Source organism: Oryctolagus cuniculus, chromosome 12, assembly GCF_051225735.1.
Source record: "Oryctolagus cuniculus isolate XC-2025 breed Fujian yellow rabbit chromosome 12, ASM5122573v1, whole genome shotgun sequence".
NCBI classification, from domain to species: Eukaryota; Metazoa; Chordata; class Mammalia; order Lagomorpha; family Leporidae; genus Oryctolagus; species Oryctolagus cuniculus.
In genome coordinates this window covers 30396311-30415023 of record NC_142878.1, presented here as the reverse complement: position 1 = coordinate 30415023, position 18713 = coordinate 30396311, and positions in this window count along the sequence as shown.

Genomic DNA, 18713 nt, shown 5'->3' with positions numbered 1-18713 from the left:
AAATACCCAGGTTCTTTCAGTGATTGAAAACACACCTTTATATTAAATTACTCTTATCTGTCAGAACTCATTTTCTTTGCTCCTCATCACTCACTTCTCTTTGTTATACTTTAACTATACCATGTTCCCACTGTAGAACCTAGGAATTTTCTGTTTTCTCTGGCCAGAATGCTTTCTCCTAGACCATGTTATTTAAAATTGTAGAGTGACAGTGCTATAAGATAGTGGCTGAGTAAGACTCTTCAGTAATTGTCTCCCTACAGAAACCATGTGAGTGACCACAGTGCCTAATAGTAGTATTATAATGATAGTATTATAGTAGGGATTATAATGATAAAGTAGTATTATAATGATAAAGGGTGCATTGAAGAAGGCAGAAAACAGTTGACCTTGATACCCCTCCTCCAGCTCCATGCACTGAATTATGAAGAGTGACATCCCCCACTTAAGAAGGGAAAGGGAATTCAGTGAAGACCTTGACTTGAAACCCAGTACAAGGCATGTCATAGTGGACCCCAGTGCCAGGATCAGTCCAGTGGCCCTTTCCTTCAGGCCTGTGAGTGCATTCTGAGCTTCTGGATCCGTGTTTATAAGGTAGTCAAAGGACTGCTTCCACTGTCTCGCTCCCAACCTTAGATAGTACAATGTGGAGCAAGATTATGTATTCTGGTACAGAAAGTGTAGCAGGATCAGAACTTCACCTTGGACTCTGTGCTGGGATGGTGAAATATTATATTGGAAGGACCCCAAAAGACCTTATGCCCAGGCCAATACCCAGAATGGAGCCTGTGGTCCAGCCCCAGTGCCAGGCAGAGACCTATAATCCTAATCAATGAAACTTATATTCTAAGCATCACTCATGGCTTGTTTGCATTAGTTTCAGGCCACACTCCACCACAGAAGCAGGTGGCCCATAGCAATGTGGGCCTTAATCCTTATCCTGGGCTTCACTTATATTATGCTTTTAGCTGCAGCTATGACCTAGTATTGTGGCATTGGTGGACATGGGGTTGCCTAACCCATTCCTCTCCCAACCTCAAGCAGCATAACATGTAGAAAAAAAATTGTCTCACTGGAAGGAGCAAAGGGGGGTAGGTGCCAAGTTGTTGCATTGAAGCCTGTGACCAGTTTCTCCATGGTGAATCCCAGGCAGAACCCCATGGTGCCTGGCCACAGGCCAATTACTATGGAAAGAATATATAGGTCTACCCTAACTCCAGGCAAAGCCTTGTTGGGGACAGAATACCCTTTTTAGAGACTCCTCTAGAACAGTCTGAACAACATACTAAGTGGGCATTTGTGACAAATTTGTACTTAGTGTATTTTTTTTTCTTTTTTGACAGGCAGAGTGGACAGTGAGAGAGAGAGAGACAGAGAGAAAGGTCTTCCTTTGCCATTGGTTCACCCTCCAATGGCCGCTGCGGCCGGCGCACTGCGCCTATCGGAAGGCAGGAGCCAGGTGCTTTTCCTGGTCTCCCATGCGGGTGCAGGGCCCAAGCACTTGGGCCATCCTCCACTGCCTTCCCAGGCCACAGCAGAGAGCTGGCCTGGAAGAGGGGCAACCGGGACGGAATCCGGTGCCCCAACAGGAACTGGAACCTGGTGTGCCAGCGCCACAAGGTGGAGGATTAGCCTAGTGAGCTGCAGCGCTGGCCACTTAGTGTATTCTTTAGTGCTGAAGCAGTGACAACACAGCAATGGTGGATTTGTGGCACATTTGGATTTAGGGAAACATCTAGGCCTAAATTACAAACGTGGTCACAGGCTCAGAAAACATAAGCAGTCTGTTTAGTTTTTTTGGAAGGACAGGCAAAAATAAAGCCATATTATGAAGAGTAAAAGAAATACATAATACTTTGCTTCACAGATATCATGTACCACCAGGCATCAAGAACTTCCAGGACATAGCCTCACTTAATGGACAAAATCAGGTACCAGAAACTGACCATGTAACAAATAATATGTGTGAACACTTGGATAGAGAATTTAAAATAGCTGTATTAAAAAAAATCTCAGTGAGCTTAAGGTAAACACAGAACAACAATTCAGTGCTCTCAGAGAAACCTAACATACACATAAAAGTAATTTTAAAAATTCAAACAGAAATCCTTAAGCTGAATAGCATATTACGTAATATAAAAAACATGAAAGAAAGTATAAAAGGTCAAACAGAAGAAAGAAGCAGTGAGCTTAAAGATAGGCTATTTGAAAATACAAAGAGAGAAATAAAAAGAATAAAGAAGATGAAGAAAGCTTATGAGAACTTTGCGAGAATATTAAAAGAACAAATATTTGGGTGATTATGCCTCAAGAAGGCCAAAGAATGGAAAGCTTATTTAATGGGATAATAATAATTAAAATACTCCTTAAACTCTAAAGATACTAGTATTCAGTAATAGGGTGGTCAAAGGTTGCCAGACAGATTAAATTAAACAAAGTCTACCCTACAACATATTAATCAAGATCCCGAAGAGGATTCTCAGAGCTGTGAGAGAAAAGAAACAAGTAACACATGAGAGAGTACTAATTTGCCTGACTGCAGACTTCTTGTAAACTTTACAAGAAATGAAAGGAGGCCGGCGCCGTGGCTCACTTGGCTAATCCTCTGCCTGCGGCACCTGCACCCTGGGTTCTAGTCCCGGTTGGGGTGCAGAGTACTAGTCCCGGTTGCTCCTCTTCCAGTCCAGCTCTCTGCTATGGCCTGGGAGGGCAGTGGAGGATGGCCCAGGTGCTTGGGTCCCTGCACCAGCATGGGAGACCGGAAGGAAAGCACCCGGCTCTTGGCTTCGGATTGGCGCAGTGCTGGCCATTAGGGGAGTGAATCAAAGAAAGGAAGACTTCTCTGTCTCTCTCTCACTGTCTAACTCTGCCTGTCGAAAAAAAAAAAAAAGAAATGAAAGAAGGAAAAAAAGTGCCAATTAAGAATACCATACCAAGCAAAGATGTTCTTTAGATATGAGAAAGAGAAAAAGACATTCCCAGACAAATAAAAGTGAAGATACTTTATCACCATCAGATCTGTACTACTAGAAATACTAAAGGGAATTCTTTTAAAACAGAAAGAGATTCTAACAAGTAAGAAAAAACATTAAAAAGAATAAACTCACTGGCAAGAGTATAAGGGAAAATTTGGAATACTCAAATACTAGAAACATGGTACGTAAACTGTTCACTTACATCTTTAGCATGAAAAGTAAACAAAAATTAAAATAATGATAATCACATTAATGTGATAGAGATAAATATAGAAAGATGTAAAATGGCATATCAAAAATTCAAAATGTGGAGAATAGAGTAAAAGTGTAGAGTTTCTTTACTAATGTGTTTTCCTTCATTATGGTTTCTTTATGATTAGCAGTTTGAAGTGGTCAGTTTCCTAACTGATAACCCTACCTGCAGTTAATTCATAATTCATTTTCTATCATTCCTCTTACAGTAAGAAGGATCTCTCTAATACCCAAGTATGATTATATCACTATCCCTCTAGAAATATTTTCATCACTTTCCTATGCTGCCAGAATAAAAAAGAATATTCCTTCCGTAACTATATCTTTATTTTTTCTTGAAGTGTTGCTCTGAGGTTCACTTAATGCTCCAACTTTGGTGGATGTTCTGTTTTGAGCCTTGTTTTCACCCTTACTCCCTTTTCTCTAGGACTTTGCATGTGTTTTCAGTACCCATGGAATATTTTGTCTGGCTAACTTCTTGATGTTACTCCACCTATTTGATCCCTACTCCTGTTAGCTCTTGGTCTATGGATTCCACCTCTATAATAACACTTTTCTTTTCTAGTGCTCATTTTGACTCCAACAATACTACATTCAACCACACAAATACCAAAGAAATATTAAATTTCTATGTTTTAAGATCAAAGAGGGAAGACAATGGAAGATTAAAGAGCTTTTTTCTCAGAGGGAAGAATGGGTGCTATAGTTTGAGGGAAGACAACAGAAGATCATCTGAAATTCATAGATGAGCTAGAATAGAGCAACTCAATCCTACTTGAACTTTCATTTCACATCAAGAGGAGAAATCGAAAAATTGTAAAGGGCAGAACACATAGTATTAAGGAGAATTGAAATCTCAGGAAGGTGAAAAAATAGGGAGCATTCATTTTCTTTTTGTAAGTGCAGATTTCTAGGCTCAGATGAGGTATATCCTAGGGAGGCGAAAGGATTTGAAGGTAATGTCTCATAGAATTTACCAATTTTTTGATCTTCATATTGTGAAAAATATCAGGGAAATGGACAGAAAACAAATTATGAATACATACTACCCTGATTTTATTTTTTTTATTTTTTATTTATTTATTTATTTTTGACAGGCAGAGTGGACAGTGAGAGAGAGAGACAGGGAGAAAGGTCTTCCTTTGCCATTGGTTCACCCTCCAATGGCCACCGCGGCCGGCGCACTGCGGCCGGTGCACCGCACTGATTCGAAGGCAGGAGCAAGGTGCTTCTCCTGGTCTCCCATGGGGTGCAGGGCCCAAGCACTTGGGCCATCCTCCACTGCACTCCCGGGCCACAGCAGAGAGCTGGCCTGGATGAGGGGCAACTGGGACAGAATCCGGCGCCCCGACCGGGACTAGAACCCGGTATGCCGGCGCTAAAGGTGGAGAATTAGCCTGTTGAGCAGCGGCGCTGGCCGACTACCCTGATTTTCTAAAAGATCAATAGATTTTGGGATATATAAAATTGTGAGCTTGGCATGGCTTATATCATAATACAATAATAAAATGATTGGTTGAGAAATTAGAAGGAAATTATGTCCAAACATGGGTTTAAAAGAATGATTAAATTTAGAAGTTTGTTGTCATATGTTTGTTTATTCATTCTTAGCCAATGTCTATTGAATATTGGATTGTCCTAGGAATTGTTATGGGTTCTGTTGGAAAAACAGGACCAAGAGAGACAAGTGGGGCAAAGACAATAAACAGGGAAAATTATGAATTGGAAAGATCACCACATATTATAGTAGATATTAGGAAAAAAAATAAAATGAAGGGAGGATAAATTTATATGTTGGGAGCTGAGGATTATATGGTCAGGAAAGGGCCTTTTGAAGAAATAAAATGGACTGATCTGGGTGAATATAAGGAGTCAGCCATGCAAACAACAGGGGAAAAAGGACTGTTTTCAAAGATTCAAGGGAAAGAATTAATACTATAGTTTGTATAGGATTTGGCTCCACCTACTCATTCAGACCTTAAGTCTCAAAAACCAAAATAACCCCTTTCCTTCTTAAGTAGCTTGTCTTAGGTATTTAGTTGTAGTGACAAAAGGCCACTAACACAATTAATTTGGATGCCTAAGGAGCTTAAATTAATTCATTATGTCTGAAGCATCGTGAGTGAGGGAGAAAGGGAAATTAGGTAAGGTTGGAGAAGAAAGGCCTTGTGGACCAAGATGAGAATTTAAATTTCATTCTAAGAGCAATGGGAAACCATGACTGTTTTAAGAAATAAGTACTTTCTGAAGAATTAATTTCCAAAATGGTTTGGTAAGAAGGGAGACAGGAAAACCAGATAGGAGGTCATTATGCAATCTAAGGTGGGAAGTGTTAGTAGTTTAGACTTAGGTAGTAGTAGTAGACAGGAAGGAAAGTGAAGGCTTAAACATTGTATGTTATAAATAGAATTATAAGGTTGAGCTAACTGCTTAAGAATAGGAAATAAAGAAATCAAGAGTAGCTGTTAGGCCTTAGAACTAGGTGAGTAATGATACTATTTCATGTCATGGGGGAAAACAAGAGAGGAATAGGCTTGTTGGAGTAGAAGTCAGGAGATGATTCAACATCAGCACCATGTAAGTTATTGAAGACTACTACATATCTAAGTAGATACATCAAGTGGGCAGTTGAACATAGGAGTCTGAAACTCAGGAGGAAGTTCTCGACCGAAGATATATATATATATATATATATATATATATATATAGACAGACAGACACATTTGGGACACAAATGGGGCATATATGAGGAACACATACCATATGTTTATGGTCTTCAGACTCATTGAGAGCACAGGTAATTATGGAAAAGATAGACAAGAGAGCCCAGGATAAATCCGATTTCTTGGAAGTTGGATAAGGAGGACAGTAATAAGGCATGAGGAATATTCAAAAAATTCAAAAGTTCATGGAAGAGTCCAAGTATCTTTTAATAGCACTTTCCATAAATTTTTCAAAGCCCTTTTGTGTAGGTTTAGAAGAAGGAAGCAAATCAAAAATGGTAGATGGACGGATTCTAAGAGAAAGGTGTTTACCAAGACAATGGTCAATTGCCAAGTGCTACTAAGATGTTGATAAGAAGACAGAAGTAAATCCACCATTGTTTCAATTTAGGCTAAGCTCCATCTCTTTTTGCTGTTCATGGACCTCTCTTTTGCATTATGAACTTTTATCTTTTGTTAGAAGCATTGACTTTCAAGCATTCTGTGAAATCACCCACTTAAAAAATTTTCTTGAGTGCTTGCTCTTCTCAACGGTTTTCCTTTATTATTTATTCTCTTCTTAGCAGTTTTATTAGAATGGTACAATTGATCCTTCATCACCACATTCTATTTAAATGGCTATAATTATGGTCTTATATCACTTACCCTTTGACATTTTTTAAAGATTTATTTATTTATTTAAGAAGCAAGTTAACAGAGAGGCACAGGCAGAGGTAGAGGGAGAGGTCTTCTATCCACTGGTTCACTCCCCAAATGGCTGCAATGGGCAGAGCTGCGCCAATTTAAGGCCAGTAGCCAGGAGCTTTTTCTTAGTCTTCCACTTGGGTGCAGGGGACCAAGTATTTGGGCCATCTTCTGCTCCCAGGTGCATTATCAGGGAGCTAGATGGGAAGTGGAGCAGCTAGGACTTGAATCGGTGCCCATATGGGAAGTCAGCACGACAGGTGGCAGCTTTACCCACTACACCACAACACCCCCCCACCCCGCTTTGCCATTTTGAATGAAGAATTCTCTAAACTGAAACCCCTAACGTCATTTGTTATACTTCTTTAAAGCATTTCTCTTTGCTTCCTTACTACTATGTTTTCCAGATTTTCCTTCTACCTAATTGGTTTTTGCTTTTTGTATTTTTTTTTAAGATTTATTTATTTACCTGAAAGTTAGAGTTACACAGAGAGAGAAAGAGAGGCAGAGAGAGAGAGGTCTTCCATCTGCTGTTTCACTCTCCAATTGGCTGCAATGACCAGAGCTGTGCCAATCTGAAGCCAGGAGCCAGAAGCTTCTTCCAAGTCTCCCACTTGGGTGCAGGGGCACAAGAACTTGGGCCATCTTCTGCTGCTTTCCCAGGTCATAGCTGAGAGCTGGATTGGAAATAGAGCAGCTGGGACTCGAACTGGCGCCCATATGGGATGCCAGCACTTCAGGCTGGAGCTTTAACTCACTACACCACAGTGTCAGCCCCTGCTTTTTGTATTTCTTTCTAGTTCCTTTTCTTCATCCTTGTCTCTAAATTTGTAGCACTTAAGGACCAGATCCTGGGCCCTTGGCTTTAAATACCACCTGTAATGCTGCCTAATTATCTATCTTTAACACCTATTTTTTTTTTTTTTGCCAAATTCCACACCCAATTCTTTGTACTTACACCTAGATTCAGCCTTCATCTCAAAATATTCACGTCAAAATCTGCATGAAATCTGGTCTTCCACATTTCAATTAAAATGTCCATCATCCATCTCCTTGATGAATGCAAAAATTTGAGGATTGATTCCAATTAATTAGCACATTGTGCTGGTTTTTCTTATTAATATATTTTTAGTAATATTTCCTAAATTTCATCATTTAAAAATTATTCCTATGTTTCAAATTTATCTGAATTAATCTGTGTTCTCCTGTGCCTAGACCATAATATCTTCCAGTTTTTTTTAATCATTTCTTCTCTTCTTTCCTATTCTCTATTTCTCATAAAATAATCATATTAGACTTCCCAAAGATAAAATTAGATCCTATAACCCTCTTAGTTTAACCCAAGGATAACCTTATGTTCTGTTTGCCCAAGACTATCCCACCTTAGCACTATTTTCTGATGTAACTCCAAGTAAGATAATTTTTGTAAGTAAGCTTTTATTTTAGAACAATGGTTCTTAACCAGGAAACATTTTGCTCCTTAGGGGACTTTTGGCAATTTGTGGAGATATTTTTGATTGTCATGACAGGTTAAAGATTACTCTTATTATCTAAAAAGGGTAGATCTGGGGATGCTGCTAAACAGCCTCAAATCAAAGAATTATCTGGTACTAAATGTTAATAGGATCAATGTTGAGAAACTCCTCATTAATGAGTGGCTCTTAACACTTAGTATGCAGCAGAACCACTTGGAAAGCTTATTGAAGCATATTCCTATGTGAGGCCCCTGGAGTTTCTTATTCAGAATGTATGGAGCGGGGTCCAAGAATTTAAGTTCAAATGACTCTGTCATTGCTGGTCACAAGGCATTATTTTACAATGTATGCTTTAGGGCTAAGATGTTTTCTTAAATTGTATATATTTGCTTGAGAGCAAGAGAGCATGCCAATCTGCTGGTTCACTATCCAGACACCTCAATGACTGTGGGTAGGTGGAGGCCAAAGTTAGGAGCCAGGAACTCATCCAGGTCCCCTACAGAGGTAGAAGAACCCAATTACTTGGGTTACTCCCAGAGTCTGCATTTTCAGGGAGCTGGAGTCAGGAGCCAGAGCTGGGAATTGAACTGAGTCATTATTATATAGGATGCAGGCATCTTAACTGCTAGGACAAGTGCCTATAGGGCTAGAATTTTTTAAAGCAGTTTTTAAAAATTGCTGAATTAAAACAAAAAGCCTAAAACAAACACAGTGAAAAATTGTGAAAGGTCTGTCATTCTTATATTCCTTTGGTTCATTTTCTGATGTATTTTAAGTTATATAACCAATTTGTGAATATATTCTTCATTTGTAGTTCTATGAATTTTAATGAATGTATGGATTACTATAACATCAAGTATTTTTACAATATAGATGGTGCCGTCCCATCACTCCAAAAAACTTTCTTACAATATTCCTTTGTAGCTATAGCTTCTTCTATCCCTAATCTCAGGCTATTTATAATCACTGTCTATGTCTTTCTGAGATTGTTAAATAAATGGAAGCATGCAGTATGTAACCTTTTGAGACTTTTGTTTTAAATTTAGTGTAATCCTTTTGAGGTTCACTCAAGTTGTTGTGTGAATAAATATATTTTTTTAAATTTTTTACTTTTATTCATATAAAAACATTTCATGCAATTCTTATTTTGAAAAAAATCTTCATTTATTTGCTATTTCCAGAAGTTAATGTATAGTGAAAATTTAAATTCAAGGATGACAGAAATGTAACTAAGTATACATACAAATGGTATATATTGAATGTTCAGAAACATAGATATAATTCTAAGAGGACAACTATCCTTCTCTTCCTTCCACAGTTTCAACTGCAGAATTATTTTGTAGTATACGGATATATTGCAATCCTTTTTTATTTTTGTTTTTGGTTTAATCCAACCATATATTGATAGGCATTTGGGTTGTTTCCAGATTTTGGTGGTTATGAACAGAGTTGTTATAAACATCTCACTGTATAGGTTTTTATGAGAACATAAGTTTTCATTTCTCCAAGGTACATTCTCAGGGGAGATATTGTTGGGCATATGGTGAAAGTTTGTTTATAAGAAATTGCAAAACTGTACAAGAGTAGTTGTACCATTTAACATCTCCATAAGTAATTTATGAGAATTACAAGTATACCACATCTTCATTAGCACTTGGTCTTGTCAGTGATTTTTATTTTAGTAGTTCTAATTGGTGAGTAGCAGTATTTTAACATTGTTTTAACATATATTTTCCTAATGGCTAATAATATTGAACATCTTTTCATGTGCTTATTTGCCATCTGTTTATTTTCCATGGTGAATTGTTGGTTGTCGGTTGAAGCTTTTTGTCTTTTTTTTTTTTTTTTTTTTTTTTAGTTTGTTTATTTGAGAAGCAGAGAGACAGATGGAGGAGGGGGGAAGATCTCCTATTTGCTGGCTCACTCACCAAATGTCCTGTTGAGGCAAAATCTAAGTCTAAAGAGTAATCCAGAGTTTGACATCATTAGCTTTATTTTCTTAACATTTACTCAGCCTGTGACTCAGTTATGCATTCTATTTCTTTTTTTGTTTGTTTGTTTTTCTGCATTTCCTCTTCTGTTCTATACTTTTCTTAGCCCCCCTCTCTTGCTCCTCCTTCTATTCTATGTGATGTTACTGGTTTACTTTTAAGTAAATAAAGTGATCACGATTCGCCTGGCAGTGATTACCCTTTCCTCATTAGTGAAATAGACAAAAGTCACTTAAATCGTTTCATTTCTTGGTTGCTCTTCGTTTTTGTTCTTATGCTTGGAGATTTTGGAAAATATTTCTGAGCTCATTATTTGTATAAATTGTTTAGAATACTTGGCAAAAGTGAGATGGCTACTATATATAAGTTTATTTAATGCTTTGACTTTGACCTTGGGGTGGTAGGAAATGTTTTCTTTGGCAGATGAAGAGTCTGAAGTACAAAAAGATGACATGACACCTTTTGCCATCCAAGAAATGTAGCACTCTTTTGTGTTCCACAAATCCTCTGTTGAGATGAGCTTGGGGAGGTGATATTATCAATTTCTCAGGCCTTTATGCCTTTGCCCCCTTATCTGTGTGCTTTTATGATAACCAGTGTCATGGTAACCAACTGGCCTACTTGCTCGACTGGTTGTCCACAGCCCTGTCATTTAACAGTTTGACCTTGGGCCCTACTGTCTGTAAGCCTACATAAGCAACTACATTGGTTAGATATGGTTATTGGTGGATGCAGCTGCTTGTGGATGGATGTGGACATGAGAATGTGGTTATTTGTGGATGAATGTAGTTGTCTCTGTATGTGTGTGATTGAATGAATGTCATCAGGGACACAAAGGCAGTATCTCCTGTGGCCCCACTGCTGTCAGGGGCTAGTGACGGTTGCTTGTGCATTTCTAATTAACATTAAAGGATTAAAGGAGGTATAAACCCACAAATGTCTCCAAGTTATTCTCTAACCTGTCGGAATCTAAATTTGCTTGTCCTGGGCCCTAAGCTCCAGGCATACATCCCTTAGTTTTAATTATGGTGAATAGTTTTAATTTGAGTATGCATTTGAGAGTTTCTAAAAAGAGTTTTAAAGGCTGTGTGTGGGTACATATACCATGATTCTATCTAAACCTGCACTCTTCTTAGCCCCCTACTCTTTTTTTTTTTTTTTTTTTTTTTTTAAGATTTAAAAGCAAGATTTATTAGAGTCAAAGACCTCCAGCCAGAGCAGCATGGAGAGAGGCTTCCAAGAGTGGAAAAAAACCTAAGTGGTTCATGGCAGTCAATTTTTTAAGCACAATTTTGATTGACATTCAGTTATCAAAAGACCTGATTTACAATCCTTTATCCTATCTCGTTTGCTCATGATAATACAAAAACCATGCAGAAGGGTGAGATAAGTAACTAGTTTTCTACTAGTTTTCTGTTTTTCTTTCTCTCTCTCTCTCTCTCTTTTTTTTTTTTTTTAAACAGGCAGAATGGACAGTGAGAGAGAGACAGAGAGAAAGGTCTTCCTTTTCCGTTGGTTCACCCCCCAATAGCTGCCACTGCCGGCGCGCTGCTGCTGGCGCACCGCACTGATCTGAAGCCAGGAGCCAGGTGCTTCTCCTGATCTCCCATGTGGGTGCAGGGCCCAAGTACTTGGGCCATCCTCTACTGCACTCCCGGGCCATAGCAGAGAGCTGGACTGGAAGAGGAGCAACCGGAACAGAATCCAGTGCCCCGACTGGGACTAGAACTTGGTGTGCCAGCGCCGCAGGCGGAGGAGGATTACCTGATTGAACTGCTATGCCAGCCAAGTAACTAGATTTCACAATAAACTGAGCTCAGGAGGATGGGATGACCACTCCCTTGCTATTCTCATGGTAAATTTGGAGATTCTTAAGGAAGGAGGACACTTTTGATCTTACTTAAGATAACTTTTTTGGGGGAACATTTTCCACCCTCAATTTCCAGATTGCCTGTTAACCCCGTTTGACTCCTCACATCCCCCCTCCCTCAACAAGAATGGACTCTAACATCTCTTGGGGGACTGGATGATGATTGTTCTGGCTAGTTCATGCTGAAAAGGTTAGCCCCCATAATCTTACCTGGATATCATACCCAAATAGCCTCTTCAAAAATATCCCTCTCACTGAACTGCATAGCAATTTGAGGGCTTTATTGATTTGTTATTTATTGGCTAGGAGGAATTCTCTCCATTCTTCAAGCCTGTGCATATCTTATCATAAGCTCTTTACACTGTGAAATAGAACACTCAAGCGGATGATTTTAGAAAGCTGTTGCCTGCAGACTATGTGCCTTTATATCTCTTTAACAGCTTGACATGAACTGCTGTCACTGGGCATTAAGGCAGCTGCAATATTGCCTGTCTTTAATAGTCTTTGCTACTCTGCCATTATAATTGCTGACCTTAGGTTGGCTCTCTACTGTGAATTAGAATTTCTGTTAAGAGGGAATATTAATGAAACAAAGTTAGGTTCCTCAGTAGTTTGCAACTGGAATTTAAGACAGTATTCAATTCTTAAAAGAGGACAGCTTTGAATCTACAAATATTGCTATCATGACTTTAAAATGATAGGTAAGATGCACAAAAATCTCTATGCTGGCATTGTGGCATAACTGGTAAACGCACTGCCTGTGATGTCGGTATCCCTTATGGGACTGATTTGAGTCCCTGCTGCTCCACTTCTGATCCAGCTCCCTGCTAATGTGCTTGGAAAAAAACCTCAGGAGGTGGCCCAAGTGCTTGGGCCCCTGAACTCATGTGGGTGACCTGGATGAAGTTCCTGGTTCCTGGTTTAGTCCTGGCCTAGCCTCAGCCATTACATCCATCTGGGGGAATGAACCAATGGATGGAAGACCTCTTTCTCTCCCTTTGTTTCTCTCTAACTGTGCCTTTCAAATAAATAAAATAAGTCTTTTTAAAAAAATCTTCATGCTTAGAAGACTTTCATTTTAAGAATGTTGGGGTAGGTATTTTTTTCAATTTATAAAATTCTTTGAAGAAGGAAAACAATTATCCTGAAGAATTAATATAAGTATGAAGAATGATTCACTAAAATAAGGTATCAGCTGAAAACTGCTTAATGAAAGACACAAATGAGAGAAATGAGCTCTCTTAATCTTCAGGTACATTTCTAATTTTAAATAAAAATCTAGACCAGGGCATTATTTTTTTAGCTACATAAACACTGAATCATAGAACATATTCTATACTATTTTTGAATATGGGATTTCATGTTTTGCTAAAGTTCCAGGGAATACCATATACATATATTGAATCTTCATTTATATTTATATTAATTGAAATGAACTATGCACCAGACCAACCACGGGAAAAAATATCATTCTGAAAGAGATATCACTGGTTTTGGGGACCTGACAGTTGTGCCAATTTAAAAGTAAGTGCTCAGGGCTGGTGTTGTGGCACAGTGGGTAAAGCCGCTGCCTGCAGTGCCAGCATCCCATATGAGTGCTGGTTCGAGTCTTGGCTGCTCACCTTCTAATCCAGCTTTCTGGTACGGCCTGGGAAGGCAGCGGAGGATGGCCCAAGTTCTTGGGGCCCTGCACCCACATGGGAGACCTAAAGGGAGCTCCTGACTCCTGGCTTTGGATCGACACATCTCCATTGTGGCCAATAGGGGAGTGAACCAACAGATGGAAGACCTCTCTCTCTCTCTGCCTCTCCTTCTCTCTCTGTGTAATTCTGACTTCCAAATAAATAAATAAAATCTTTTTTTTTAAAAAGTAAGTGCTCTATAACCCTTTTTAGAACAATAGATAAATTTTGGAAGTTAAAAATAACTTTTACTCTAAATCTTTTTTTTTTTTTAAAGATTTATTTATTTATTTCAGGGGCAGAGTTTCATAGAGGGAGAGGCAGAGAGAACTGGGACTCGAACCAGCCCCTACATGGATGCCAGCGCTGCAGGTGGAGCCTTAACCCACTACACCACAGCGCTGACCCCTACTCTAAATCTTTTTTTATCATACCATCACGTGGGTTATTTGGCACTGTGGAATTCATCATCATATAATATAGAACTGGATTAAATTTTTCAATGATACATTCTAATCACTTCCTTTAAAAAATAAGAATCTTATTTTGAAATGTTAGCTAATTTATAGTTATTTAATCCAATGACAATGATTTCTTAAATTCATTGCTTCACTAGATATTTTGATATTTTCTTAGGTTAAATCTTTTTGTCCTTTCTTTCCTAGGTTTTAAGGCCATTATTGATTTACTCATTTTCTTGTTAAGTATATTTACTACAAGTGTATTGTGGAGCAGAGGGTTAAGTTGCCGTCTGCCGTGCTGACATCCCCTTTGAGCACTGTGCTGGTTGGAGTCCTGGCTGCTCCACTTTTGATTCAGCTCCTTACTAATGTGCCTGGGAAAGCACTGGGAAGATGATCTAAGTACTTGGGCCCCTGCCACCCATGTGGGAGACAGGATGGAGTTCCAGGATCCCGACTTTGACTTGGCACAGCTCTGGCCATTGTAGCTATTTGGGGAGTATATCAGCAAATGGAAGACTTTCTCTCTCCCCATCTCTCTTTCTATGTAACTCTGCCTTTGAACTGAATCTTAATCTATCCCTATATATCTATATATCATATGTATATAAAATATAAAGGATATTTATTAAGATAGCAAAGGTTTGTAATGAGATATTTTTCAATTCATCTGGCATTTTGAGTCTCTGTTCCTCAATATGATTATATTACTTCTGAACATTGTTATGGAACTGAGTATTTTCAAAATCCTTAAGGATGACAATAGGGCATGTTTCTCTCCCTCTCTCTCTCTCCATATACATATACACACACACATATATATGTGTGTATATATATATATATATATATTTCTTGGTTGGTAGATGAAAACTGATGGATGTTATTATGCCAGTTGAAGTGATAGAAGATATTAAAAATGAATCTTTATGTGTACTTGAGGATTTTGCACATGACACAGATGACTCCTATTCTTCAAATAGTATGCTAGTTTTCACTTGTTAGAGAGTGCACCACTGAGTTATAATCCTAGATTGTGGGATTGTGTTAAGTTTGGAATTGCCCAAAGGATCCAAAAGCTGTCCTCTGGTTGTATTGCCTATCTTCTAATTTTTTTTCAAAGTGGATAAGTTATTTGAAGTTGGATAAAATTTTCCTTCATACCTGTGGAATAAAGCAATTGCCTTGAATGCAAGGTTGTGGGGGATATAGGATTCTAAAGTGAAGGGAATTTGACTGGAAGATTTGATTTGACTAACTGTCATTATAAATTCTATTAGCAATCTATTAGGATAAAGTTTCAGAAGTAGCCATCTAAGTCAAGATATGATGAATTTGGCCAGTGCCGTGGCTCACTAGGCTAATCCTCAGCCTGCGGCACTCTCACTCCGGGTTCTAGTCCCAGTTGGGGCGCCGGTTCTGTCCTGGTTGCTCCTCTTCCAATCCAGCTCTCTGCTGTGGCCTGGGAGTGCAGTGGAGGATGGCCCAAGTGCTTGGGCCCTGCACCCGCATGGGAGACCAGGAGGAAGCACCTGGTTCCTGGCTTCGGAGGCGCAGCGCACCGGCTGTAGCAGCCACTTAGGGGGTGAACCAACGGAAAAGGAAGACGTTTCTCTCTCTCTCTCTCTCACTATCTAACTCTGCCTGTCAAAAAAAAAATAAATAAAAGATATGATCAATTTGATATCTATATTTACTAGTCAGGCAAGAAAACTTCATTCCCAATCTCTGTTAAAAGGATTGTGGTTGCAGAACAATACAGCATAAAAACTAATTCTACAAAATAGAAAATGAAAAGGGATGTCAAGCTATGTAATTATCTGGGCAGCTCAAATAATTTGGCAATCACCTTGTAACCTATAACTATTTCCCTCCCCTCAACCTGGCAGCTGTAAGGGGAGCCAAGGAGAAAATTATAGTTTAGCAAGATTATTTAAAGTCTGACCTCCTTGCTCAGACTCTGTGCAACCCTCTTAGAAATTGGATTATCATTTGGCCTTCTTTTCTAGGTAGACAGGGTAGCTGTAGTTCAATTTGAATGCAAAAAAAAAAAAAAAAATCAGTGTTTAAACTCTCCCTTAAATGGTACTCAAATTAGGCAGTTTCATTAAAACATCTCATTCAGTTTCAAGGTATAAGCACCTTTTAAATAATCTTCAGTTTGGGCAAAAGATGCAAATTTATTTCACACTTAAAAATTTTGCGGGGCCAGCATCGTGGCTCAGTTGGTTAATCCTCCGCCTGCAGTGCTGGCATCCCATATGGGCACTGGGTTCCAGTCTCGGTTGCTCCTCTTCGAGTCCAGCTCTCTGCTGTGGCCCAGGAGGGCAGTGGAGGATGGCCCAAGTCCTTGGGCCCTGCACCCACAGGGGAGACCAGGAGAAGTACCTGGCTCCTGGCTTCGGATCAGCGTAGCTCTGGCCCTGGGGGCCATTTGGGGAATGAACCAACAAAGGGAAGACCTTTCTCTCTGTCTTTCTCTCTCACTGTCTGTAACTCTACCTGTCAAAAAAAAAATTGCAATAGTCAGATATCAATCTGAAATGTATTTTTTCATTATCTTTGAACTTTGGAAAAAATAAGAAAAAATAATAGTATATAAAAATCAGGAAAATTATTTCTTTGAAATATAGAATATACAAAATGCTTTCAAAATATGTATATACACAATGAAATAATTACTATAATTAAGCATCATTTTCTGTAGTTAACTTTTTTGATATCATTGGAGCACATCAAATATAGTCTCTTACAAAATTTCAGTGTAGATAAATATTTTATTTATTGTAATATCCTCCAGGCCAACTGCAACTATGTTGTTGCAAATAGTGGTACCTGTTCTTTACAAATGCTGAATAATATATGTATATTCCACAGTTTCTATATCCATTAATTCATTGATGAACACAGAGGTGGTTTCTATATCTCAGCTATAGTGAGTAGTAGTGGGTAGCAGTGCAATGAACATGGGGGTAACTCTACAAGATGCTGATTTAATTTCCTTTGGGCACACACCAGTAGAGGGATTGCTGTATCACATAGTAGTTATATTTTTAATTTTTTGAGCAGTCTCCATATTGTTTTCCGTAATAAATATACCCTCTTATCCACACCCTTGCCAACATTTATTTGTTATGTTTTGGATAATAGCCATTCTAACAAGTGTGAAGTTGTAATTTGCATTTCCTTGATGACTAGTCATATTGAACATTTTTCATATACTTGTTAACCATTTGTATGTTTTCTTGGTATAAGTGTCTATTTAGCTCCTCCCCTTTTAATTTTTTTTTTTTTTTCTGTAGAGTTGTGTGAATTCCTTATGTAAGATGAATATTAGGGCCGGCGCCGCGGCTCACTAGGCTAATCCTCCGCCTTGCGGTGCCGGCACACCAGGTTCTAGTCCCGGTCGGGGCGCCGGATTCTGTCCCGGTTGCCCCTCTTCCAAGCCAGCTCTCTGCTGTGGCCAGGGAGTGCAGTGGAGGATGGCCCAGGTGCTTGGGCCCTGCACCCCATGGACCCCATGGGAGACCAGGAGAAGCACCTGGCTCCTGGCTCCTGCCAGGATCAGCGCGGTGCGCCGGCCGCAGCACGCCGGGCGCGGCGGCCATTGGAGGGTGAACCAACGGCAAAGGAAGACCTTTCTCTCTGTCTCTCTCTCTCTCACTGTCCACTCTGCCTGTCAAAAAAAAAAAAAAAAAGATGAATATTATCACCCTTATTGGATGTATAGATTGAAAATATTTTTTCCAGTCTTGGGTTGTTCCTTTATTCTGTTGATTTTTTTCTTTTGCTGTATATAAGCCTTTTTAAAAATTATATTTATTTTAACTGATATATATAAATATTATACATATTTCTGGGGCATTGTGATATTTTTGACATTTTGATACATGCGTTTTTTGGAATGTTCAAATCAGACTAAACTCATCTATCTCCTCAAACATTTATCTTAGCAGAATCTTTTAGTTCATTTTAGTCCATTTGCTCATTTTTGCTATTGTTGCCTGGACTTTTGATTTCCAAAGAATCATTTTTAAAGCCAATATCAGGAGCTTTTACCCCTATGAGTTCTTGTGTGAATTTTGTGATTTCAAGTCTTATGTGTAAGCCCTTAATCTATGTTGAGTTGACTTTTGTATATGGTATATATTTTATTTTTTTCATCCGTGGAAAGTCAGTTTTCCATACACCATTTGCTGAAGAGATTTTCCTTTCTTCAATGTGTTTCCTTGGTGGTCTGTTGGTAATTAGTTGACTGAATATGTATAGGTTTATTTCTGAGCTCTATAGTCTGTCCTACAGGTCAGTGTTTTTATATTAGCAAGTACGTTTGATAGCTTTGTAATATATTTTGAAATCAGGAAGCATGAGACCTCCAATTTTGTTTCTCTCAAGATTGTTAATGTTAGTCAGGATCTTCTATGGTTCTACATACATTTTAGGATTATTTTTCCATTTCTTTGAAATATTTTATTGCAATTTTGGTAAAGATTGCATTGAATCTGTAGAATGCTTTGTGGGCATTTTAATAATGCTCATTTTCTAATCCATTAGCAGGAGATATCTTTCTGTTTATTTGTGTCTTCAATTTCTTTCATTCATA